Below are 25,710 nucleotides of genomic sequence, written 5' to 3'. Positions count from 1 at the left end.
AGCCATCTTTCAGAGGCTCCGCTGTTATCATACTGTTAACTGGGTTTAGATCACAGGTTGTACGGTGTGATTGGTGTGGCTGGTATGAGTCTTACCCGGGATTCAAAATCCTCCCTTATTGTGTACGCTCGTCCGGGCACAGTACCTAACTGGAGTCTGGAGGAGGGTCATAGGGGGAGGTGCCAGTGCACACCACCTGATCTGGAAAAGCTTTACTTTTTGTGCCCTGTCTCCTGCGGAGCCGCTATTCCCCATGGTCCTTTCAGGAACCCCAGCATCCACTACGGACTCCGAGAAATAGATTTATCGGTAAGTAAAATCTTATTATATGTGTGTGACCTCCGTCCCGGGTATGCCACCCTCTTCCTTGTATTTTTTAATTAATTTGTTTTTATCTGCTATGTAAAATAAAAGGTTTTTTATTTATTTATTTATAAAAAAAACTGCTCCCATTGCACAACGTTTTTTTGTTATGCTACATTACAAGCCTACATTTGTGAGTGTTTCGTAAGGGGGCACCCCCAAAATTATCACACAGATAAAGGTTGAAAGATCTACCTTTAATGCTTGAACCCAAGTTGGTGCATGTGAGTAATCTGCAGAGGGTTGAAAGATACATTCTGCCATGCATGAATTCAAGTTTATGTCTGTGAGTGATATAGTTAGGGGGGAATCCCCAAAATCACTATAGGGGTCACTTCTGTAAACCCTGATTATATGACACACTGTTGCACACCCTTGTGAGTGTGTGGAGTAGGGGGAAACCCCATCACATCTTATCTGATTGGAGTGTGTGTCCAACGAGTCTCGTATTTAAAGTGTGCATTTACCCAACAGTGCTACACAAGGACTGTGTCCTGTTTTGTTTTTTTCTCTTTTGCAGAATTTGCAATTCTTTGGATCGCATGCTGGGGGCCGCCCATCGGAGGGGAAAGGCCGTCCAGCATGTTACCCGCCGCCCCCTCCCCCTTGAACACGTTGAAATTGCGGTCGCACCACAATTTCAGCAGGATTGTAAACAATGGGGTAGTCTCCTGCCGCCGCAGCCTTGCTGCGCCCACATGAGACTTGCTGCCATTTTAGTGATCGCAGCGGTTACGTGTGAAATCACGCAACCGCCCCAATCACACCCCATCACGCCTATTGTTTGCGCCGCCACGACCCTGTTTTGAAGCCACACCCCCTGCAGCACTCCATCTCCGCCTTGGAAACAGAGTGTTGCTGCAAGGGCTTCATCCATCCATCCATTTCTTTTTGGAAGTAGATGCCTCCTTGGAAGCAGTAGGAGCCATTCTTTCACAGAGATACGAGGACAACAAACTACATACCTGTGCTTCTTTTCAAATAAATTTTCGCAGGCAGAAAGAAATTATACGATTGGGGAGCAGGAATTATTAGCTGTGAAACTACCTTCTGGAAGGGGCTAACTTTCCAATCACTGTATACACCGACCATCGAAACTTATTGTTTCTAAAGAATATTCAATGTTTGAACCCCCGTTTGGTGAGATGGGCCATGTTTTTCACCCGAACTATATAACAAGCTTACTACCGTCTCGAGATTTCAATGCTATATGGCTTATCATTGATGGCTTCTCTAAGATGGCACACTTTGTTCCGCTAAAAGGTTTGCCTTCTGCTTCAGAGTTAGCTCAACGTTTTATCACCCTCAAACCAATGGAAGCACAGAGCGAATCAATCTGGACTTGGAAACCTACCTCCGAATCCATTTGTCCTCATCCCAGGATGATTGGATTGATTACCTGCCTTGGGCAGAGTTCGCCCATAACAAAACTTACCATTCTTCTATGGGTCATTCTCCTTTCTTTACTGTGTACGGTCTTCACCCTCGGACACCTGAGTTTCAAAGTCTACCTGTATTCGATGTACCAGTAGTGGAAGGTTCAATTTGACATTTCATTAGAGTATGGAGAAAGGTACTGTACATGAAGGTCTCCAGAAATCTTCTTCATGTTATAAACGATGGACTGATCGAAAGAGAATAGTGCCAAATCTTAAAGTTGGATATCAAGGGGGCAATTCAGACCTGATCGCTAGGCTGCATTTTCTCACAGCCTGCGATCAGGTCCGAACAGCGCATGCACCGCAATGCGCAGGCGCATCGGATGCCTGCATCGGGCATCGGTGCATAGCAACGTGATGGTGCGAAAAAAGCAGTCATACGGGCAAACACAAGTAGATTGACAGGTAGAGGGCATTTGTGTGTGGCAACTGACCGTTTTCTGGGAGTGTCTGGAAAGATGAAGGCTTGTCCAAGCGTTTTCAGGGAGGGTGTTTGACGTCAGTTCTGGTCCCGGACAGGCTGAAGTGATCGCAACGGCTGAGTAAGTCCTGGGCCGCGCAGAGACTGCCGAAATTCAGTTTGTGCAGCTCTGCTACACATGCGTTCGCACACTTGCACAGCTCAAATACCCTCCCCCTGTAGGCGGCAACTATCTGATTGCAGGACAGCAAGAATCGCTGCGCAGCGATCAGGTCTGAATTAGACCCCAAGTTGTCTCTCTACCAGAAACTTACGGTTACGTGTTCCTTCTATGAAATTTGCACCCCGATTCATTAGACCTTTTCCAATTGCAGAAGTGATTAACCCTGTGGCATACCGACTCAAGTTACCTCCGTATCTTAGAGTTCCTTCCTCATTTCATGTCTCTTTGCTTAAACCTTTTGTGTTGAATTAGTTCAGGAAAACTCTACCTCGACCACCAAAGGTACTTTTGGAAAGAGAAGTTGAATTTGAAGTCAAGAAAATTCTAGACTCTCGTATTCGTTATGGACATCTTCAGTATTTGCTGGACTGGAAAGGTTATGGTCCTAAGAAACGGTCTTGGGAGAATTCCTCTGATGTCCATGCACCCATTCTGGTCTGAAAGTTTAATCCTGAGAAACCCAAAGAGTGTCCTGAGGCCCCCCTAAAGAGGGGGGTAATGTCACAGCCTATACAAGAAATACAAGGATAGTGGACCACTGCGCTCACTGCGACTGCAGTTTTGTAGAACCCTGGTGTCACTCAACACCATACACCCTGAACATTAGCTAACAAAAAATGGGAACTACCAAACTGCGCACAGCTTATAAAGATCCACTTGAAAGTGGAAAGTTTCGAAAATATGTCCCTCAAAAACAAGGAAAGAACAATATACCGAAGGTATTCTTCTCCCCGGTATTTCTCACGTTGGGACACCACTTGGTGAGGATTTGAGAGAACACGATTAATCATCCATCCGGTTAGGAGAAGTTTTTTGGATCCATAAAGAAACCTTTATGCGTGTGAACCCCTCCGTTTTAGACGTGAGTACGGTACGAACCATCTTGTCAAACCAGATAACCCAGAAAATCACCCAAATCCAGGACCTACTACACAATGGGGGTAATTCCAAGTTGATCGCAGCAGGATTTTTGATAGCAATTGAGCAAAACCATGTGCACTGCAGGGGGGGCAGATATAACATGTGCAGAGAGAGTTAGATTTGGGTGGGTTATTTTATTTCTGTGCAGGGTAAATACTGGCTGCTTTATTTTTACACTGCAAATTAGATTGCAGATTGAACACACCCCACCCAAATCTAACTCTCTCTGCACATGTTATATCTGCCTCCCTGCAGTGCACATGGTTTTGCCCAATTGCTAACAAACTTGATGCTGCGATCAACTCAGAATTACCCCCAATATTGTTCTTTCCTTGTTTTTGAGGGACATTCGGCAAATTAGAAGGGGATTCCTCGGAATTGAGAAGGAAAAAGAGAAGAACACTGGTCCATGACCTCCTCGCTATTATTATTGACTGACATATTTTCGAAACTTTCCACTTTCAAGTGGATCTTTATAAGCTGTGCGCAGTTTGGTAATGTCACAGCCTGGCCAGGGTTTGTTTGGGGGGATCAGGACTTACCTGTCTGGACGCCTTAGCCGGGTCCCGCTGGTGGTGGTGCGGGCTGCTAGCGGCGGGCAAGGTGTGCGGGTAGCCCTGCAGGGGTCCGTGGGGCTGCTGTCTGGAGGTAGTCTGGCCTCTGACGGCGGCTCCAGACACTCGACGCTGCCATCTTGGAGTCCATTCTACTCTGCATAGCCAATCTGGGTCCTGAAGGATAAGCTGACCCAGGCAGCCAATGGGATGCTGGCCATTAGTATTTAGCAGATTTTTAGCGTGACAGGGTTTCATGCTCTGGGTGTCATGCTCTTTGTCAGGGGTTCCATGCTAATTGCCAAGGGTTTCACGCTCTGGGTGCCATGCCTGTTGCCAGGGGTGTAATGCTCGTTGCCAGGGGTTTCATGTTCCGGGTGTCATGCTCGTTGCAAGCGGTGTGTAATACTCATTGCCAGGGGTTTTTATGATCTGGGTCTCATGCTCGTTGTCATGGGTGTAATGCTGATTTCCAGGGATTTCATGCTCTGGGTGTCATGCTCGTTACCAGGGGTGTGTAATGCTTGTTGCCAGGGGTGTATTGCTTGTTGGCGCCAGCAATAACCACTCCAAGCATGGTGCTGCGGGGCTCTAGTTACACCAGTGGCTCCCTGCTATTACCTGCTCCCCCTTTTCCCACACATAGTACTCCGTTCACTAGGCGGAGTTTCACGAAATTACATGGTTGTGTTGTGATGTATTTTTGCGAAACTCCACCCAGCGAGCGGAGTACTAGGGGTGGGAGAAGGGGGAGCAGGTAATAGCAGCCAGCTGGTGTCGCGGCACTGCTTATTGCTATATTTTTCACTGGTATATTAGATATTACCAGATTCAGTAGAGCTTTCCCTGATGTTGGATCTTCAACCACTTGTGGGAAGGTAGAAGATCCAACATCTTATAATAGATATGCGTTTCCTAACAGTGTCCTGGGGTTGTAAGAGTAGTTCTGGATGTTCTAGACCAAGGGGAATGTGCTTCATTAGATATGCTGCAGAGGTGATTATACTAATGATTATTGGTGCACATTACTGACCTCCTTATGTAATATCTCAAATATAAATATAGTTATTTAAAAAAACAAAAAACTGAAAAATAGGCTTGCTAAGCAAGAACCACTAACTGTCGCCCATGAGAAAGACTAACATTATCTTTGCTTCCATTTAAATTGGTAATAATAATTGAATTATGGTGTGTTTATGATGCAGTATATTTGGTGAGTCATAAATAAATGGAGGCAATGTTTCCATTTGTTGTTTCAGATAATAAATGAGGAAATGATACTCAATGAACGGTCAAATTGGGATCGGTATGGGATCCCGGCATACGGGATGCCGAATGTCACTATACCGACATTGGCATCCCGGACGCCAGAATGCCGGCAGCGGGGTGAGCGCATCAAGGTTCTATTCTCCCTCTATGGGTGTCATGGACACCCACAGAGGTAAAATCACCTACCTCTGCGATATTCCGGTGGCGGGATAGTACCCCTGTCGGGATTCCAGCGGCGGAATTGCGACCGGTGGGTGGTATTTTAACCGCATACCATCAAATTGGTTCACAGAGAGCAGTGATAGTGTGGAAAGTCCTGCAGGACTCTGTAGGCACTTGTGTGAACAACAGTAGTCAAAAGGTAGAAGCAAAATTATTAAAAAATCATATATGACAAAAATTTTCTTAGTAATAACAATGCCTTTTTAACAAGTCGGGTAACAGATCAAATGGAGTCCTAACTGAAATGTACATAGTGAATTTTTTAGGAAAATATCGTTAGCAGTAATAGGTTTTATTTACAAAGTGTCGAGTTGTAAAACCTGAAGCTTCTGCTCCTGTTTATGCTCAATATTTAAAAGGTCAGTGCTTTTACTAGTAAGATATGGCTAATGCATAAAGATGACCAGAAGCGCTTCATAAAGCTCCATGGGGGGAATGTACTAGGGTGTATCAGAAAGTGAGAGATTTTGAGAGAGTTCTCCTGTTTTTTTTAAGTTGCTGTAATTTATATGGCAACAAAAATCAGAACTCTCACAAAATCTCTCACTTGATGATTCTCACACTCTATTACATACCCCCCCCATGTATTTTAATTTACTAAATACCTCAGATTCATACAGTACATCTCAACCAGAGCCCATCGTCTGTCCTTCCTCACTGAATGGATTTTATCTGTGAAAACTAACAGAAAACCTGGCCTGCTGCTACTCCCTTGAGAGATTAACGGTAAAATTGTACGCTCCCAAATATTTTAACTGCCTGTGAAACTAATTTCACAAAGTGGAATTTAGTTCTTTGTAAAATCATATGGTTTCAAGCCCTCACAATTTTCTAGGTTTAAGTATACAATATGCATTTTTAGAATCAGTTTGAAACTTCATAATATTGCCAACAAATGAAAATCAATATTAGAATGTGCACCATTACATATGAGTTAAGGGATTACGAAATAACTGCACAGTAGGTTATATGGTTGCAAACTGAATGCTTTTGTCAGTTAATCTCCCCTATTGGTTTACTCACTACTTCCTGGCCCTTTCATTGTGACTTATGTTAATGCTGTCAGTTCTAGCTTACTAATTACAATAACATGTATTTTTACTTCTTGCCATGTAAATATGGTTTCTAGGCTACATTAAAGGAATAATTATATCATCTACATTTAAATATTGTGGAATCTATTTTGCCAGATTTAAAAGTGGAGTTATAATATTTGAATGCTTGAATTTGCAGCCTGCCATGATTGGCTAACTATATATGTTTTATATGTAGCTGCATACAGATGTGACCTCATAAAAACTATGTTTTTTTTGCCATATGGCATAAGATGACTGGCGTCAGTGCTTAAAGTGGTCCTAGAGACGTGGTGGAACTCACCCCCCCCCCCAGCGCCCATGTAATAAAGGTATTGTGCCCGCTGTAGGCGAGCAACCCAAAAAAGGGGGCATGGTCTCAATAGTAATAATGCCCACAGTAGTAGCACCCCTAATACACATAATACCCACAGTAGTAGCACCTCGTAATACACATAATGCCCACAGCAGTAGTGCCCCTTATACAATGCCCACGGTGGTAGTGCTCCTTATGCAATGTCCACTGTACTGGTAGTACCCACAGTGGTAGTGCCCTTATATAGAGCTTATAGTAGTGGTGTCCCTTATTCAATGCCCTGAGTAGTAGTGCCCCTTATGTCCCCAGGAGTGAGGCTCCTTATGAAGCACCCCCTTTACAATGCCCTCATTAGTAGTGCCCCCATTAGTAATGCCCTTAATCGTAATGCCCCTGTGCAGTATTGCCCCCAGTAGTAATGTCGCCTGTAGTAATGCCCCCAGTTATTTAGCCCCAGTAGTAATGCCCCCAGTAGTTTAGCCCCCAGTGGTAATGCCCCTGCAGTTATGACCCCAGTAGTTCACCCCCCCCTTTAGTTTAGCCTCCCAGTGGTAATGCCCCCAGTAGTTTAGCCCTCATTTAGTTTGCCCCATGTAGTTTAGCCCCAGTGGTAATGTCCCCTGTAGTTTAGCCCCTGCAGTTATGCTCCCAATAGTTTATCCCCCCACTAGTAATGCCCCCAGTAGTTTATCCCCCATGTAGTTTGCCCCCAGTAGTTAGCCCCCATGTAGTTTGCCCCCAGTAGTTAGCCCCCATGTAGTTTGCCCCCAGTAGTTTAGCCCCTGTAGTTATGCCCCCAGTAGTTTAGCCACTGTAGTTATGTCCCTAGTAGTTTACCCCCCTTGCAGTTTGACCTCTTGTAATAATGCCCTCACTAGTAATGCCCCCAAGTAGTAATGCCCCCAAGTAGTAATGCCTCCCTGTAGTTATGCCCCCTGTAGTTTAGCCCCCCCTGTAGTTTGCCCCATTGTAGTTTAGCCTACCTGTAGTTTAGCCCCCCTGTAGTAATGCCCCCAGTAGTTTAGCACCCCTGTAGTTTGCCCCCTTGTAGTTTGCCCCAGTAGTAATGCCCCCAAGTAGTAATGCCCCCCAGTAGTAATGCCCCCCAGTAGTAATGCCCCCCAGTAGAATCACTCACACATATAAAAAAAAAAAAAAAGAAGACAAACACAATACTCACCAAGCCCCGCTCCCGTGTCCGACCGCTGCAGTCCTTCCGCCGTCCGCTCCTCGGCACTATGGGAGAGACGTCATGACGTCTCACCCATAACACGCACTGACAGAGCCGGAAGCCAGAGCACAATAGTGAGCTCCTGCCGCCGGCTTCCGCTGTTGAGAGAGACACAAACTCAGCGGGCGCCCGGCATCTCCCTGCAGCGCCGGGCACACATCGGGTTAGGTGAGCAGGAGGAGGTGGAACTGCGTTCCGTCTCCAAGTGGAACTGATGGAACGCAGTTCCGCCCCATTTCGACTCACTTTAACCCCTGACTGGCGTGATACATGGGTAGCATACCAATATTTTATACTTTTTCCTCATTTTTTACTACTTTTTCTTCAATTTTGCGCCTCAGTATGGACTAGCAGGGATAACCTGCATTGCCCTGGTTGAAGAATGGACCTTGAACATCTACAGCCTTCAGTTTTTTACATTGTGTTCGCCTATAACCCCATTCCATTGATCCTGAAAAGGTTCCCACTGTGTTTGCTAATATGGTTTTAGTCATGAAAAGGGCCTACTGTATCTAGCCAATTGTCTTGCAACTGGGTACAGCCTTGATTGACTGACGTGTTTGTCTTACTAACACTTGACAGTTATAGAACTCTATATTTATCTAAACAGGCGCTCCGTTAAAATAACAAATAAATGTAAATATAGATTATTGGTCACATAAAATGTTTATAATGAAAAAAGCAGCTCCCATAGGAGTATTCTGGATTACTCAGAAGCAAAACAACAGAGGAAGTATAGTATCACAAGGGAGCACTTATATATAAGAGATATTTGTCATTGACAATTTATTAAGAAATATAAATAGAATGGTACAATACATACAATAAAATGGTTAAATATATTCACTGCTGATGTGAAACCACGCTAACACTGAATCTGTCCCATTTATATACCGCAGCTGTGTGTGGGTTGGCTCCAATCTCTGTGTCTCTCTTGCCATTCTTGGGGGTGAAACTCTGTCTGTTCTCCCCTGTGTGTGTGTATGTGGAGTGTCTGTGGTCTCCATTTAGCCATGTCCAGGGACTCTGTGTCATATGCTGCAGAGGATATGTCCTCTCAGGATGATCTCATTCCATGTAATCAGGATTGCACTGTTTTAGCGCAGATACCAGCAAGGGAGCCTGAATGGTTATCCTCTATCAAATCTATGATTTCTCAGATTTCTATTAGGGTTGCACGTATACCGATTCTGACACGGCAGACGGTGATGGGGATGTGCTCAGGGGGGCTGCATCTCTTGCTAAAGGGGTGCAGTTGATGATAGAGGCTATTAGAGATGTGTTGAATATTGCTAATACAACACCTGAGCAGGTTGAGGAGGCTTACTTCACTGACAATAAGAAAGCCTCGCTAACCTTCCCTGCGTCCAAAGAATTAAATGCTATTTTTGAGAAAGCATGCGAAAACCCGGAGAAAAAAATCCAGATCCCTAGGAGGTTTCTGGTTGCTTTCCCCTTCCCTGAGGAAGATATGAAAAAATGAGAAAACCCACCCATAGTGGACGCATCTGTATCCAGACTCTCGAAAAAGGTGGTTTTACCTGTTCCAGGATCTACCGCCTTAAAGTAGCCGGCTCATCGCAAAATTGATACTATGCTCAAATCCATATATACGCTTCAAGGGCGATTCTACGTCCCACTATTGCCTGTGCATGGATTTCCAAAGCTATAGTAAAGTGGTCAGGCATGTTACTTGAGGATTTGGACACAATGGATAAAAGTGATGTTGAATTGTTTTCACGTATCATTCAGGATTCTGCAGGATGTATGGTGGAATCCATGAAAGACCTGGGTTCCATGGCTGCAGGGATATCTTCCATGTCTGTCTCAGCTCGTAGGGGACTTTGGCTGCGCCAGTGGTCTGCCGATGCGGAATCCAGGAGAGGTGTGGAGACCCTACCCTACACAGGTCAGGCTCTCTTTGGGGAAGCGTTGGATGCGTGGATCTCCACGGCTACAGCGGATAAGTCACCTTTTCTTCCCTCTGCTGCACCTGCTACGAAGAATCCTTTTCTCTGACGTCCTAAGTGGATGCTGGGGACTCCGTCAGGACCATGGGGGATAGCGGCTCCGCAGGAGACAGGGCACAAAAGTAAAAGCTTTAGGATCAGGTGGTGTGCACTGGCTCCTCCCCCTATGACCCTCCTCCAAGCCTCAGTTAGGTTTTTGTGCCCGGCCGAGAAGGGTGCAATCTAGGTGGCTCTCCTAAAGAGCTGCTTAGAGTAAAAGTTTTATTAGGTTTTTTATTTTCAGTGAGTCCTGCTGGCAACAGGCTCACTGCAACGAGGGACTTAGGGGAGAAGAAGTGAACTCACCTGCGTGCAGGATGGATTGGCTTCTTAGGCTACTGGACACTAGCTCCAGAGGGACGATCACAGGTACAGCCTGGATGGGTCACCGGAGCCGCGCCGCCGACCCCCTTGCAGATGCTGAAGAGAGAAGAGGTCCAGAAATCGGCGGCTGAAGACTTCTCAGTCTTCATGAGGTAGCGCACAGCACTGCAGCTGTGCGCCATTGCTCTCAGCACACTGTTAAAACAGAGAGGGGGGGCACTTATTTGGCGATATGATTATATATTAAGATGCTATAAGGGAAAACACTTATATAAAGGTTGTCCCTGTATAATTATAGCGTTTTGGTGTGTGCTGGCAAACTCTCCCTCTGTCTCCCCAAAGGGCTAGTGGGGTCCTGTCCTCTATCAGAGCATTCCCTGTGTGTGTGCTGTGTGTCGGTACGTGTGTGTCGACATGTATGAGGACGATGTTGGTGAGGAGGCGGAGCAATTGCCTGTAATGGTGATGTCACTCTCTAGGGAGTCGACACCGGAATGGATGGCTTATTTAGGGAATTACGTGATAATGTCAACACGCTGCAAGGTCGGTTGACGACATGAGATGGCCGGCAAACAAATTAGTACCTGTCCAGGCGTCTCAAACACCGTCAGGGGCTTTAAAACGCCCATTTACCTCAGTCGGTCGACACAGACACAGACACGGACACTGACTCCAGTGTCGACGGTGAAGAAACAAACGTATTTTCCTTTAGGGCCACACGTTACATGTTAAGGGCAATGAAGGAGGTGTTACATATTTCTGATACTACAAGTACCACAAAAAAGGGTATTATGTGGGGTGTGAAAAAACTACCTGTAGTTTTTCCTGAATCAGATAAATTAAATGAAGTGTGTGATGATGCGTGGGTTTCCCCCGATAGAAAATTATTGGCGGTATACCTTTTCCCGCCAGAAGTTAGGGCGCGTTGGGAAACACCCCTTAGGGTGGATAAGGCGCTCACACGCTTATCACAAGTGGCGTTACCGTCTCCAGATACGGCCGCCCTCAAGGAGCCAGCTGATAGGAGGCTGGAAAATATCTTAAAAAGTATATACACACATACTGGTGTTATACTGCGACCAGCGATCGCCTCAGCCTGGATGTGCAGCGCTGGGGTGGCTTGGTCGGATTCCCTGACTGAAAATATTGATACCCTTGACAGGGACAGTATTTTATTGACTATAGAGCATTTAAAGGATGCATTTCTATATATGCGAGATGCACAGAGGGATATTTGCACTCTGGCATCAAGAGTAAGTGCGATGTCCATATCTGCCAGAAGATGTTTATGGACACGACAGTGGTCAGGTGATGCAGATTCCAAACGGCACATGGAAGTATTGCCGTATAAAGGGGAGGAGTTATTTGGGGTCGGTCCATCGGACCTGGTGGCCACGGCAACAGCTGGAAAATCCATTTTTTTTACCCCAAGTCACATCTCAGCAGAAAAAGACACCGTCTTTTCAGCCTCAGTCCTTTCGTCCCCATAAGGGCAAGCGGGCAAAAGGCCAGTCATATCTGCCCAGGGATAGAGGAAAGGGAAGAAGACTGCAGCAGGCAGCCCATTCCCAGGAACAGAAGCCCTCCACCGCTTCTACCAAGTCCTCAGCATGACGCTGGGGCTGATACAAGCGGACTCAGGTGCGGTGGGGGGTCGTCTCAAGAGTTTCAGCACGCAGGGGGCTCACTCGCAAGTGGACCCCTGGAGCCTACAAGTAGTATCCCAGGGGTACAGATTGGAAATTCGAGACGTCTCCCCCTCGCAGGTTCCTGAAGTCTGCTATACCAACGTCTCCCTCCGACAGGGAGGCAGTATTGGAAACAATTCACAAGCTGTATTCCCAGCAGGTGATAATCAAAGTACCCCTCCTACAACAAGGAAAGGGGTATTATTCCACACTATATTGTGGTACTGAAGCCAGACGGCTCGGTGAGACCTATTCTAAATCTGAAATATTTGAACACTTACATACAAAGGTTCAAATCAAGACGGAGTCACTCAGAGCAGTGATAGCGAACCAGGAAGAAGGGGACTATATGGTGTCCCTGGACATCAGGGATGCTTACCTCCATGTCCAAATTTGCCCTTCTCACCAAGGGTACCTCAGGTTCGTGGTACAGAACTGTCACTATCAGTTTCAGACGCTGCCGTTTGGATTGTCCACGGCACCCCGGGTCTTTACCAAGGTAATGGCCGAAATGATGATTCTTCTTCAAAGAAAATGGACGATCTCCTGATAAGGGCAAGGTCCAGAGAACAGTTGGAGGTCGGAGTAGCACTATCTCAAGTAGTTCTACGACAGCACGGGTGGATTCTAAATATTCCAAAATCGCAGCTGTTTCCGACGACACGTCTGCTGTTCCTAGGGATGATTCTGGACACAGTCCAGAAAAGGGTGTTTCTCCCGGAGAAGAAAGCCAGGGAGTTATCCGAGCTAGTCAGGAACCTCCTAAAACCAGGAAAAGTGTCAGTGCATCATTGCACAAGGGTCCTGGGAAAAATGGTGGCTTCTTACGAAGCGATTCCATTCGGCAGATTTCACGCAAGAACTTTTCAGTGGGATCTGCTGGAAAAATGGTCCGGATCGCATCTTCAGATGCATCAGCGGATAACCCTGTCTCCAAGGACAAGGGTGTTTCTTCTGCGGTGGCTGCAGAGTGCTCATCTATTAAAGGGCCGCAGATTCGGCATTCAGGACTGGGTCCTGGTGACCACGGATGCCAGCCTGAGAGGCTGGGGAGCAGTCACACAGGGAAAAAATTTTCCAGGGAGTGTGATATAGTCTGGAGACTTCTCTCCACATAAATATACTGGAGCTAAGGGCAATTTACAATGCTCTAAGCTTAGCAAGACCTCTGCTTCAAGGTCAGCCGGTATTGATCCAGTGGGACAACATCACGGCAGTCGCCCACGTAAACAGACAGGGCGGCACAAGAAGCAGGAGGGCAATGGCAGAAACTGCAAGGATTCTTCGCTGGGCGGAAAATCATGTGATAACACTGTCAGCAGTGTTCATTCCGGGAGTGGACAACTGGGAAGCAGACTTTCTCAGCAGGCACGACCTCCACCCGGGAGAGTGGGGACTTCATCGGGAAGTCTTCCACATGATTGTGAACCGTTGGGAAAGACCAAAGGTGGACATGATGGCGTCCCGCCTGAACAAAAAAACTGGACAGGTATTGCGCCAGGTCAAGAGACCCTCAGGCAATAGCTGTGGACGTTCTGGTAACACCGTGGGTGTACCAGTCGGTGTATGTGTTCCCTCCTCTGCTTCTCATACCCAAGGTACTGAGAATTATAAGACGTAGAGGAGTAAGAATTATACTCGTGGCTCCGGATTGGCCAAGAAGGACTTGGTACCCGGAACTTCAAGAAATGCTCACAGAGGACTCATGGCCTCTGCCGCTAAGAAGGGACTTGCTTCAGCAAGTACCATGTCTGTTCCAAGACTTACCGCGGCTGCGTTTGACGGCATGGCGGTGGAACGCCGGATCCTAAGGGAAAAAGGCATTCCGGAAGAGGTCATTCCTACCCTGGTCAAAGCCAGGAAGGAGGTGACCGCACAACATTATCACCACATGTGGCGAAAATATGTTGCGTGGTGTGAGGCCAGGAAGGCCCCACGAAGAAATTTCAACTCGGTCAATTCCTGCATTTCCTGCAAACAGGAGTGTCTATGGGCCTCAAATTGGGGTCCATTAAGGTTCAAATTTCGGCCCTGTCAATTTTCTTCCAAAAAAAAAAATTGGCTTCAGTTCCTGAAGTCCAGAAGTTTGTCAAGGGAGTACTGCATATACAACCCCCTTTTGTGCCTCCAGTGGCACTGTGGGATCTCAACGTAGTTCTGGGATTCCTCAAATCACATTGGTTTAAACCGCTCAAATCTGTGGATTTGAAATATCTCACATGGAAAGTGACCATGCTGTTGGCCCTGGCCTCGGCCAGGCGAGTGTCAGAATTGGCGGCTTTGTCTCACAAAGCTCATATCTGATTGTCCATTCGGACAGGGCAGAGCTGCGGACTCGTCCCCAGTTTCTCCCTAAGGTGGTGTCAGCGTTTCACCTGCACCAGCTTATTGTGGTACCTGCGGCTACTAGGGACTTGGAGGACTCCAAGTTGCTAGATGTTGTCAGGGCCCTGAAAATATAGGTTTCCAGGACGGCTGGAGTCAGGAAAACTGACTTGCTGTTATCCTGTAGGCACCCAAAAAACTGGGTGCTCTTGCTTCTAAGCAGACGATTGCTAGTTGGATGTGTAGTACAATTCAGCTTGCACATTCTGTGGCAGGCCTGCCACAGCCAAAATATGTAAATGCCCATTCCACAAGGAAGGTGGGCTCATCTTGGGCGGCTGCCCGAGGGGTCTCGGCTTTACAACTTTGCCGAGCTGCTACTTGGTCAGGGGCACACCCTGGCTGAGGAGGACCTGGAGTTCTCTCATTCGGTGCTGCAGAGTCATCCGCACTCTCCCGCCCGTTTGGGAGCTTTGGTATAATCCCCATGGTCCTGACGGAGTCCCCAGCATCCACTTAGGACGTCAGAGAAAATAAGAATTTACTTACCGATAATTCTATTTCTCGTAGTCCGTAGTGGATGCTGGGCGCCCATCCCAAGTGCGGATTGTCTGCAATACTTGTACATAGTTATTGTTACAAAAATCGGGTTATTATTGTTGTGAGCCATCTTTTCAGAGGCTCCGCTGTTATCATGCTGTTAACTGGGTTCAGATCACAGGTTGTACAGTGTGATTGGTGTGGCTGGTATGAGTCTTACTCGGGATTCAAAATCCTTCCTTATTGTGTACGCTCGTCCGGGCACAGTATCCTAACTGAGGCTTGGAGGAGGGTCATAGGGGGAGGAGCCAGTGCACACCACCTGATCCTAAAGCTTTTACTTTTGTGCCCTGTCTCCTGCGGAGCCGCTATCCCCCATGGTCCTGACGGAGTCCCCAGCATCCACTACGGACTACGAGAAATAGAATTATCGGTAAGTAAATTCTTATTTTTCTTCAGCTGCTTCACAGTCCTTTCGGGTTGCTAAAACAAGAAAGGCCAAACCGTTCAACACCTTCTTTAGAGGAGGTCGACCAAAATCCAAGAAACCTGCTGCTGCGGGTTACCAGGAACAGAAGCCTGCTTCAGGTACGCCAAAGTCCTCCGCATGACGGTGGACTGTGCGGCCTAGAGGTGGGGCTGGTGGGGGTGAGACTCAGGCATTTCAGTCTGGGTGTCATCCGGCCTGGATCCCTGGGTTCAAGATATTGTGTCCCATGGGTACCGACTGGAATTTTAAGTTCTCCCTCCTCACTGGTTCTTCAAATTAGGCTTGCCAGCTTTGCCGGCAGACAGGGCTATCCAACAGGGAGCCATCCAGAAGTTGGTGGAGGAACAGGTTATTCTACCTGTTCCTCCCGGGATGCAAAACAAAGGTTACTATTCAAACCTTTTTGTGGTACAGAAACTGGATGGTTCGGTCAGGCCCATTCTGAACTTAAAATCACTAAACCCCTTCCTGTGAGAGTTCAAGTTCAAAATGGTGTCTCTAAGGGCAGTGATATCAGGTCTGGTGGAGGGGGAATTCCTGGTATCCCTGGATATCAAGAATGCGTACCTCCACATTCCGATTTGGCTGCTGCATCAAGCCCTGCCATTCGGCCTCTCCACAGCACCGAGGGTATTCACCAAGGTGATGGCGGAAATGATGGTTCTCCTCCGCAGACAGGGGTTGAACATAATTCCATATCTGGACGATCTGCTGTTAAAGGCATCGTCCAAGGAGAAGCTGTTACAGTCCATAGCTCTCACGACCCATCTACTCAGGGAACATGGTTGGATCCTGAATCTTCCAAAATCACATTTGGAACCAACCAGGAGGTTGTCCTTTCTGGGAATGATCCTCGACACGGAAGTGCAGAGGGTGTTTCTTCCAGAGGAAAAAGCATTGTTGATACAAACAATCGTCCGGGATGTCCTGAAGCCAGCCCAGGTGTTGGTTCGTCAGTGCATTCATCTTCTGGGGAAGATGGTGGCCTCTTACGAGGCTTTGTCCTTTCAACTGGATCTCCTGGACAAGTGGTCAAGATCTTATCTACACATGCACCAGAGAATACGTCTGTCGCCAAAGGCCAGGCTCTCACTCCTCTGGTGGCTGCAATTACCTCACCTTCTGGAGGGCCGCAGGTTCGGGATTCAGGACTGGATCCTTCTAACAACGGATGCAAGACTCCGGGGCTGGGGAGCAGTCACTGAAGGGGAAACCTTCCAAGGAAGGTGGCCAAGTCAGGAAGCCGGCCTGCCGATAAACATTCTGGAACTAAGAGACGTCTACAACGGTCTTCTCCAAGCAGCCCATCTTCTGAGAAATCGGGCCATACAAGTGCAGTCGGACAATGTAACTACAGTGGCTTACATAAACCGACAGGGCGGAACGAAGAGCAAAGCTGCAATGTCAGAGGTAACAAGAATCATCCTCTGGGCGGAAAAACACGCATTGGCGCTGTCGGCAATCTTCATTCCGGGAGTAGACAACTGGGAAGCGGACTTCCTCAGCAGACACGATCTCCATCCAGGAGAGTGGGGTCTCCATCCGGAGGTGTTCAAGGAGGTAACAGATCTTTGGGGCATACCCAAAATAGACATGATGGCTCTCGTCTCAACAAGAACCTTTGGCGATATTGTTCCAGATCGAGGGACCCGGAAGCCGTGGCGGTGGACGCCCTAGTGACTCCGTGGGTGTTCCAGTAAGTGTACGTGTTTCCTCCACTTTCACTCATTCCAAGAGTTCTAAAACTCATAAGGAGAATGAGAGTTCAGGCAATCCTCATTTCACCGGACTGGCCAAGTTGGGCTTGGTATGCGGATCTTCTGGATCTACTGCTAGAAGAGCCGAGGCCTCTTCCTCTTCGGGAGGACCTGCTGAAGCAGGGGCCGTTCGCTTTTCAAGACTAACCGCAGCTACGTTTGATGGCATGGAGGTTGAACGCCAGATATTAGCTCAGAAGTGCATTCCGAACAAGGTTATTCCTACCCTGATACAGGCAAGGAAAGGAGTAACGTCCAAGCATTACCATCGCATTTGTAAAAAGTATGTGTCTTGGTGAGAATCCAAGAAGTTTCCTACGGTGGAGTTTCAACTTGGACGATTTCTCCTCTTCCTCCAAGCAGGTGTGGATATGGGCCTGAGATTAGGTTACGTAAAGGTCCAGATTTCGGCCCTATCCATTTTCTTACAGAAACAGTTGGCTGCCCTCCCTGAGGTTCAGACCTTTTTGAAGGGAGTTCTGCACATCCAACCTCCCTTTGTACCGCCTACGGTGCCCTGGGATCTTAACGTGGTGTTGCAGTTCCTCCAGTCGGACTGGTTTGAGCCTCTACAGGAGGTTGAGGTCAAGTTTCTCACGTGGAAGGCTGTCACTTTGTTGGCCTTAGCTTCTGCTAGACGTGTGTTGGAGTTGGGGGCTTTGTCATGTAAAAGCCCATACTTGATCTTCCATGAAGACAGAGCTGAGCTTCAGACACGTCAGTAGTTCCTTCCAAAGGTTGTGTCGGTATTTCATATAAACCAACCTATTGTGGGGCCAGTTGCTACTGACTCCTCAATTTCTTCAAAGTCCTTGGATGTTGTAAGGACTCTGAAAATCTATGTCAAGAGGACTGCTCGTCACAGAAAATCAGACTCTCTTTTTGTCCTGTATGATCCCAAGAAACTTGGGTGTCCTGGCTTTACAGCTTTGCCGAGCGGCTACTTGGTCGGGGTCGAACACGTTTGCAAAGTTTTACAAGTTCGATACCTTGGCCGCTAAGGACCTGAAGTTTGGTCAATCAGTTCTGCAGGAGCCTCCGCGCTCTCCCTCCTGTTCTGGGAGCTTTGGTACATCCCCATGGTACTAATTTGGACCCCAGCATCCTCTAGGACATAAGAGAAAATGGGATTTTAATTACCTACCGGTAAATCCTTTTCTCGTAGTCCGTAGAGGATGCTGGGCGCCCGCCCAGCTCTTCGTTTTCCTGAGTTGGTTATCTGGTTCAGTACAACTTTGGGTTTTAGTTACGTACTGCATTGTTACTTGTAAGTAATGTTTCAGCAGTTGCTGAGTTTCAAGCTGGTTGGCTTGTTTTTGCCTTGTGTGTGAGCTGGTATGAATCTCGCCACTATCTGTGTTAAATCATTCTCTCTCGAAGATGTCCATCTCCTCGGGCACAGTTTCTAGACTGAGTCTGGTAGGAGGGGCATAGAGGGAGGAGCCATCCCACACTCTCAAACTCTTAAAGTGCCCATGGCTCCTAGTGGACCCGTCTATACCCCATGGTACTAATGTGGACCCCAGCATCCTCTACGGACTACGAGAAAAGGATTTACCGGCAGGTAATTAAAATCCTATTTTATTTTCCCTATCTACAACGCAGAGACTGCTTCATCCCGTCCAACTGTACCTTTTTGGCAGGTACAGTACCTTTTTTTATGATCTGTACCGATTTTTGGCTCTCCAAACTTCCATTGAAAGTATACAAAAAGGGGCGTTGCCACGTCCCTTTACCCATCGCCACGCCCCCTTTTCGAATTTGTACCAATTTGTATGTGTAAATTGTTGGAGGGTATGCTGCTGCAGATACAGTAGGCCTATTTTGGGGTGTGGGCCTGGAGCTGCAGCTCCATCAGCCCCATTGTTAATTCTGCTCTGGGAACACACAGCAGCCAAAGGGCAGAGCCTCCCATTGGATGTAACCTGTGTGGGAGGGCGTTTTTTTGCCCAATCAGCTGTGGACTGGGTGTGATAGATCTGCTGCTAACCCAATGAGAGCTCCTAGTCATGCCCATCGTTATCCACACAGTCACAGAGTGACAGATCTGGGCTATTACATAGGAGATGAGTAAATATATCTCTTCAACATAGGCGTACGCAGCACATTTTATTAGGGGTGCATGATTGGAGGGGCGTGTCTAGCACTGCCTATTTGGCATGACTAAAAACACCTATTGGGCATGTCTAGCACCGTATATTGGCACTCATTGCAAACTAAACAATATAGGCCTGGCAGTAAGTTATAAAAAAAAAAACGTATGAGATCTAAAAAAAATTAGATCTGTGGGTGCACTCATGATAAAAAAAACGGTTACATATAAATACTAGCTGAGCCAAGCATTTAGTAGTTTCCTGAGTGCACCTTTAGCCTATAGGTACACTCAGGAAACTATTGAATGCTTGGCTCAGCTAGTAAACATATGTAACAAAAAGAAAAGAAGGATAACCCTTCTTTTCTTTTTCTTTTTTCCCCCCCTCAAGCATGCTTGGACTGGCCCACAGGGGTACAGGGGAAACCACCGGTAAGCCCTACTGCCTAGGGGCCCACCTTCTGCTCTAAGGATCAGGTACCAGACTGTGCACTTGAATTATACATTATACATATGTTACCTTATACTGGACTATGGTGTATTTTCTACAGTGCATTGCTGTAATTAATCTGGTACATTATCATGCATGCAGCAGCTGAATTTACTGTATATATTTGATAAGGGGCCCAGACGTTGCACTCTCTAATGGTTAGTCAAACCAATGAGATGGTAGGCCACACCCCCACTGCAGACTGACCACACCCCTAACATGGGCCCTTACCACTGCATTCCCCCGGTGGGCCCTACATGACCCAGTCCGACACTGCCCTCAAGAGTGCACACTACACCCACAGATCTCAATTTTTTTGGGTTGGGTAACTAATTAATATCTATACTACAGCATACCTGCCTACACTTCCACATTCTGCAGGAGACTCCCTGAAATAGAAGCAATCTCCCTGACTCCCTGAATAGTCCAGCAATCTCCCTGATTGCACCTTAACCCCATTATGCAACTGTTACATTCTTGGGGGTGAATAAATCACAGATGCATACATTCAAATGGGAACATCAGGGCCATTTCCTTGCATTGGTTATAAGACACAAAGATCCCTATGGCTACATGCATTTAAATAAAGTTTCTCGTGGCCACTTACAGTATATGGAACCTCTTGTAAAGCACAATACATGAACAAATTCATAGTCTTTTCTTCAACAAGTAGATCTTACTAACTTTGGGGCTCATTTACATTTGGATGTAAGTCATTTTTATGACAAACCTCTCAGATGTAGCAGTACATGTCCGCGCTGATAGGTGTCACTTTCACATCTCCCTGAAATGCTTTTTCAAAAGTAGGTATGTACTATAGTACATACATGATTTTATTCCCCATGGCTGGCCTGGCCCACTCTCTTTCTACTAGGAAGGAGCAGCTGCAGGCTCAGTGAGCTGTCTGAGGGACACATAACAGAGAGAGTCTGTCTCACCCCATCTGTTGAGTGCTGAACTGTCTCAGGGTCGCTCAGCACGCTGTGTCCTCCCCTCCGGCGGCGGCTCCAAGTCCTCCTTAGAGGAATGCTGCCTGGGCTGGGCTGGCCCAGGGGCACTGGCGTGGTTGGCGGCAGCAGTGTCCTGGCGGGGGTACAACGTGGGTGAGAGAGGAGGGAGGGAAGGCGCTACGCGGTGTGACATCAACAAGTCACATCGCGAGGCGGAGCTTAACATCAGTCTCCCCTGTGTGGCTGCTGGGATTACATTAAAGTATAAACAGGGACACCGGGCAAAGGGAAGGAAACAGTGACACACTGCAATGAGCAGCACTGGCAGTGAAGCAGGAGGGGCTCGGCGGCGTTTAGCGCCGATCATCGCAGTTGTGGCGTGCAGGGGGTGCCGGACATTAGGGGGTGCCTGTGTGCACGCCTATGCTCTTCAACAACAATCTTAAGTATTGGACTGGAATAAGGTACTCCTATTCATTTAGGATCTGAAATTGAAGAACAGCATCAGACACACCAATAATTTAAATGTACAGTATCTTATTACTGCTGTGCTGTTTAGTAAATGATTCTGTGTGTTGAAGCAAGTTGCAGCAAGATAATGTAGTAAAGGCTCCAGTACTCTTAATGATAATGTAAGATAGCAATGAATATGCTTTTAGTGCATATCTTGCTGGTGAAACTTCTGGATTTCAATATACTGTACAATGGCCCTCATTCCGAGTTGTTCGCTCGGTATTTTTCATCGCATCGCAGTGAAAATCCGCTTAGTACGCATGCGCAATGTTCGCACTGCGACTGCGCCAAGTAACTTTACTATGAAGAAAGTAATTTTACTCACGGCTTTTTCATCGCTCCGGCGATCGTAATGTGATTGACAGGAAATGGGTGTTACTGGGCGGAAACACGGCGTTTCAGGGGCGTGTGGCTGAAAACGCTACCGTTTCCGGAAAAAACGCAGGAGTGGCCGGGGAAACGGTGGGAGTGCCTGGGCGAACGCTGGGTGTGTTTGTGACGTCAACCAGGAACGACAAGCACTGAAATGATCGCACAGGCAGAGTAAGTCTGAAGCTACTCTGAAACTGCTAAGTAGTTAGTAATCGCAATATTGCGAATACATCGGTCGCAATTTTAAGAAGCTAAGATTCACTCCCAGTAGGCGGCGGCTTAGCGTGTGTAACTCTGCTAAATTCGCCTTGCGACCGATCAACTCGGAATGAGGGCCCATGTGTAGTACAAAAAAAAAAAATATTGCATATATAGTATTTCAAAAAATTTGTGCATTTATTAATTAATACAGACATGATTAATATTATATAATAAAAACACAACATAAATGGCAAATAAAGGCAAAAGGTCAAATGCTAGACTGTACAGGCATCTTTCTTCTTGGTAAAGCAGTCTTTTTTTATAGTGACCACAATTGTGTGTATAATGCATGGTATTCTGTTATAAATCAGGTAGAACTGTCAGTCAAATATTATTAATTTCTCATCTCTCTGGATAAACAAGTGTTTACAGTTAGGTTTTTGTACCCAATCAGGGAGTACACCTCCAGAGGTTTTACTCACCCTGTTCTATTGTGCAGTTCCTTCAGCTCAAATGTCTCCCTAGGGTCTGGCATTCATCCTCTCTATGAGGCAGATACAGTTGGTAGCAGTAGCAGCTCCAGAGGTGAGGCTGCAGCGCAGTCCAAAATTCAGATAGGGTAGTCACACCGGCCGGTAATGTTTGGCAGTGTTTGAGGTGGTAGTTGGTGTGGCTCCCTTATTTGAATTTTGGACTGTGCTGCTGCCCTACCTCTGGAGCTGCCACTGGTTGGGGGCAATTTTGGATTACCGCGGGTATGCACACTTCCAAAACCCATGATATCAAATATAAAAAAAGTGGTTGAAGGATTTTCAGTGCTAAAATCTCTCTGGTTTGTGAAAAAAATAGAATAAAATACAAATTATACTCCCCTGTCCAGAGGTTTCTGGTGGTCTCCCCTCCATCTTCTGACAGGGGCGGAGGCTGCTTGAAGTCCTGGGGGCTGCTGGTAGGCTCGGGGGGCACTGGGAGGCGCAAAAGCTTCTGGGAGATGTAGTTGCAATCTCCAGGGGGGGTCACACACACACAGGAGGGGTCACACATACACTCACAAATACCTACACACACTCACAGACACTCATTCACACTCCACAACACTGTGTACTCACCTGGTGCCCAACGCTGGATGAAAAGGACCCCACTTTGGAAGGTGATTAATTGCTTACTAATTAAGCTAATTGCTCAATTTGTCCATCAGATTTGCTCTAGATGTACATGAAAAGGGATGTAGAAATCACAGCGTTCCATTTTCAGTCCCTCAATTGAATACCAAAACCCCTGTGGCAGTAGGGAACATTTCCCACCCACATTTGGGTTTCCCCCTAAATATCTCAAATACGTGCTATGTGGTGATGTGGAACTTTTTTCCTCTGAATTCGGGTCTGAACTTCCAAGCAGTGTGAGCAATGAGAAGTTGCTGGATTATAGAGGGTCTGCTGGTAGCATATGCACACTCTCAGGTCTAATGATAAGCGTGTCATCAGTTTTTTCCTATCAATGCATTTCATCTAGCAGGCTTCGTTGGTATGGCAGCTCTAACCTTCAGCACCTTCTCATTGCTCACACTGCTTGGTAATCCAGTGCTCACCACTGAGCACATATTGGAGACATTTAGAGAAGACGCATACCGTACTCCGAGTGAGAGATTTGAGCTGAAGGAACCACACACCTGAACAGGGTTCGTATATTTAAAACCAGCGAGGTATGAAAGGCTATTGATTGACACGAAAAATGTGCCTGATGTCATTCATTGTGTGCTCATTTAAGTAATTTAATATAGAAAACACAAGAATTATATATATATATATATATATATATATATATATATACAGATGGGAAGGGCAAGACTTGCAGGACCTGTGTATAAATTCACATTTAGATAACAACTGACTTTTTGGCATTGCTGCTTATTTCTTGATACATAATTTTATCCTGAAATATACTTGTGGTTGTAAATAACAAGACTGTAAGAATGTTGCTATAGTAACAATTCAAATTTCACAGCGACATACAAATACATTCTAAACCATTGAAAAAAGGACTCCCCTTGTCTCAATTAATCAGAGGGATGCAGATTATGTCCAATCCCTTGGATTTACCTGATGGCTTTTGATAAAGTGGGCAAAAATGGATATGATGTCAAGGAAGTTGAACTTGATAAAAACAGCTTTACTAAACTCTAGCATCAAAAGCATGTTGAACTAACAGGGCATATGATTTTTTTGCTAGTAAGTTCTAAATCTCATCTATTAGGATAAGAAAATCCATCCTCAAACATTGGCACATTATCAAATCCGATCCGGTGTTGGCTAAGCGTTGTGGAAATACACCTCTGTTCTGCTACAAACATAGCTCAAATATCAAGATATTGTCATGTATTGTCTGTCATTTGCGCCACTAGGAATGGAGGTAACTGGCTCTCACTGAAAGTTGGTTACCTACAAAGTGTTAAATAAAAGCACATGATTACAGGCACCACGCTTGAGCCTCCCCAAGATTGGAGAATCTTTAACCTCAAATACTGTGTGAATTGTGAAAATAGACTTTATCTTATAGTAATAGTATAAAGGAAGCGTATATATAATGCAAATCCAGTTTCTGTTTTAGGACATTTTATCATAAAGACATTGGATGACCAATGAGACTGCCAATATGATTCACACTATTATGTACATAGGAATACTATATCTGTTTTTGGCTAGGATCTAACCTACAGCACCTGGTATCCCCAGGTATTCTCCCATCTGAGTACTAACCAGGCCAAACACTGTATGGCTTCCAAGATCAAACGGGATTGGGCATAAGCAGTGTAGTATGGCTGTAGGTAATATTTAATAATTTAGTAATGCCAATGAGAGTACAGATAACTGAGTTAAAAAGGTAGATACTTCAGTAGAAATATTACAGTGATATATTCAAAGTATCTAGTCAGGTTGATTGCATTATTTATAGATCCACTATAGCATATCTGTGGGGTACATAATAACCACTTTTATCCACACAATAGCCTTCAATAAATAGAAAAGTATAAAGGAAGAGCCCTGCTAGGTTATACGTTGACATCTACTGTCAGCCCTCTTACCATACCTTATCTTATTAACTGCCTGAGCCAAGTGCTTTTTGTAGGAAAAACTATAAGCATGCTCAAGGAAAGGATTGTGCTACATCATTCCTCCATGAAAAAAAGAAAGCAGGTAGACCTCCAGGGGTTCAACACTTTAAAGATAAAGGTCACTCACTTCCCTACTTTTGGAACTTGTTTCTGGATCATATTCCACCTCTTTGAAGAGGTGGATATCATCAAAAAATGCTATTATACAGGGAAACCCTATTGATTTAATGGTTGGATTTGTTGGCTAAATGAGGAACTAAGGGGGTCATTCCGAGTTGATCGCTCGCTAGCAGTTTTTAGCAGCCGTGAAAACGCTATGCCGCTGCCCACTGGGAGTGTATTTTAGCTTAGCAGAGGTGCGAACGGTTGTATCGCTGAGTGGCTACAAATTTTTTTTGTGTAGTTTCAGAGTAGCTCAAAACCTACTCAGCGCTTGCGATCACTTCAGACTATTCAGCTCCGGATTTGACGTCATAAACCCGCCCAGCATTCGCCCAGCCACGCCTGCATTTTTCCTGGCACGCCTGCGTTTTTTCGCACACTCCCTGAAAACGGCCAGTTGCCACCCAGAAACGCCCACTTCATGTCAATCACTCTGCGGCAAGCAGTGCGACTGAAATGCATCGCTAGACCCTATGCAAAACTACATCGTTCGTTGTGCCTGTACGTCGCGCGTGCACATTGCGCTGCATACACATGCGCAGAACTGCTGTTTTTTAGCCTGCTCGCAGCGCTGCAAACAAATGCAGCTAGCGATCAACTCGGAATGACCCCCTAAGCCTGATTTCTTGTTTGTAGATTCTGACTGATGGTTG

The 25,710-nt window shown here is 46.2% G+C and overlaps 1 protein-coding gene and 1 pseudogene across 3 annotated transcripts in view; one reads left to right on the top strand and one right to left on the bottom strand.

Moving 5' to 3' along the window:
* The window catches only part of AIG1 (androgen induced 1), a 931,740-nt gene that overhangs the window by 427,558 nt on the left and 478,472 nt on the right, over positions 1–25,710 (top strand). The window lies entirely within an intron of this gene.
* On the bottom strand, positions 24,491–24,609 carry LOC134912352 (5S ribosomal RNA; annotated as a pseudogene).

The sequence above is a fragment of the Pseudophryne corroboree genome, chromosome 4, assembly GCF_028390025.1.
Source record: "Pseudophryne corroboree isolate aPseCor3 chromosome 4, aPseCor3.hap2, whole genome shotgun sequence".
NCBI lineage: Eukaryota > Metazoa > Chordata > Amphibia > Anura > Myobatrachidae > Pseudophryne > Pseudophryne corroboree.
This window is presented reverse-complemented; position numbering and strand designations above follow the sequence as displayed.